Genomic DNA, 2,225 nt, shown 5'->3' with positions numbered 1-2,225 from the left:
TCAAGAAATCTTAAAGAATCTGTCGCTTGAGATACTTAGCAAAGATGACAAAGAAATATTTAGAAATTATTCAATGCTACCAGGGAGTATTCAATGAAATTTGTCAAGCTGAATTCTGTTGTAGATTTATAAAGGCTCTATTTTGATTTTCTGAAATCTTGCCATGCAACGGCGACAGCTTTTCAAGAATAAGAATTCAAGAATCGGTCAATCAAACTGCTTGCGAAAATGGCTGACCGACTTAACCTCATTTTTGGGGAAGGTCCAGAAAGTTTAACTCGTAAAAAGTATAAATATTGATACTTCTCGGTGTATATCCTGTCAACTACATGCAGAGACATTTTCCTTAAATAAAAATATCTAAACGGAAGTATTTACAGTAATTTGTTCCTAATGTCTTTTACAGTTCACGTAGTAAATGTACAATGTCAGCGGAGGTGCCGTTCGTCTTCCCTGGGGCGACAAATGGGTCGACGGATATTACTATTCCTTGGAAATAAACTTGATAAATCGCAGCAATATACATTTAACCAGACTGTTAATAATGTTTCTTCCCAAGGACATTTCCGGATAGGATAAAAAGTTTCGAGGACTCGGACGAAACTTAATCCCAAGTTGATGCCGTCAGAAATTGGAGGGATGAAGCGGCGGATTTAAAGGGTGCCTTTCCTCGTTAAACAAAGCTTCCTTAAATATTTTTCTTCTTGCTTATGGAAACTTGTTAGACTTCACGGGAGGAAAGTAAGTAATTACGACAAGGGTTATCCGAGAGTCGCATTCTTCGTGATATCAACTAGAGGGGCATTTTTTAATGGGACACTTTCAACCATGTGTACACCTCCCACATGTGTAAAGCTCTCGGTAAGTACGGACATTTTATGACCCTACGGTGGTATCGCTACGAGATTACGAAATAACATTTCGTACATAATCTCTAAGTACCCCAGAATGAGAAAGTCATAACAGTTCTGCCCAAGAGCGACTTCTGCGTGCCAGTAATAATTTAAACAAAGTTATCAGATCTTATCAAAACCATGTTAGAGCAAATGGGCTCCGGAAATGGTTTAAATATACTTTTTAGGGCAAAAACAAGATAATCCAGTAGTTCTATATTGCTACCGAATTGATTATAACATTTCCCATGGAAATTATTTCAAAAGATTTTATCGCCACGGATCCATTTTACACCCTCCAGTTAACGAAGTATAATGAATTACAACGAATTCCACTTAGTTGAAATATGGATTGATTGAGAAATCTGTACATCTATTGAAAAGCTTTGTACACCAACATATTAAGACATATCCTCATTCGTTTGAATCCCTTGTCAGGAAGTACAGGAATTTAACCCCTTAAACACGGAGCCATTTCGACATATGGGCGAAATTCGTCTGACCGTGCATGGAATATTGGACCAAACGTCGAGCGCCTTTAGGCGCTCTTAGGAGCCAAAGGGTTAACCCTTATCATACCGATTAATAACAACATAAAGAATGAAAATTCCAAAGATATTAAATGAATAATCGTTATATAAGCTAGTTTCTTCAAAATGTCTCCCAACAATTTCAATTAATTCGTAGCTTGTCAGTAAATTGTGCAATATACATTTAAACAAACACCTACGCAAAACTATGTCCAACACCTCGAGTAAGACGATCAAACGTCAAAATGAAAAAAGAAAAGAACAGTCATAAACGTTGAAATCTATCCACAGGTGAAAAAGGAAGTACGAGACTGTATGACTTCCAAAATAAGCAGTATGTAAATATCTGTTATAAAAATGAATATCTTCGGGTACACGATGTTACAATTACGAAAGCGTCGCTCTGATAGTCCGAGAGAAAATGTCGACACAGGAGGAATTTTGTACTCCGACATTGGCATCACTGTCCGGACTGCGAAACGAAATAAGGAGCGTAACTACTCGGCGTACCGCGCCCGAGGAACCTCATTACAGCAACGAATTGCAATGGAACTTCTATCGAGATTACACCTCGTTAAAAATGCAAGAGGCTAATTTTTTTCCCGCAATTATCGCAAAACCGGCGGGGTAATGGAACGCGGGTAATGAGAGAAATTTTTTGCAATTTCTTTCGGGAATCCGGAGCCACGCCGTGAGTACCAGTGAGTACTTTGGTGGAGAACGTCAATCGCGCTCTCCCTACTCCGAGGAAGAAAGAGAGCTCGAGGCTATAGCGCTTCCATACATCGCTGGCCATGTAATC

Source organism: Orussus abietinus, unplaced genomic scaffold (genome assembly GCF_000612105.2).
Source record: "Orussus abietinus isolate OABI.00-Male unplaced genomic scaffold, Oabi_2.0 scaffold258, whole genome shotgun sequence".
In the NCBI taxonomy this organism is placed as follows: domain Eukaryota; kingdom Metazoa; phylum Arthropoda; class Insecta; order Hymenoptera; family Orussidae; genus Orussus; species Orussus abietinus.
Note: the sequence above shows the minus strand (reverse complement) of the source record.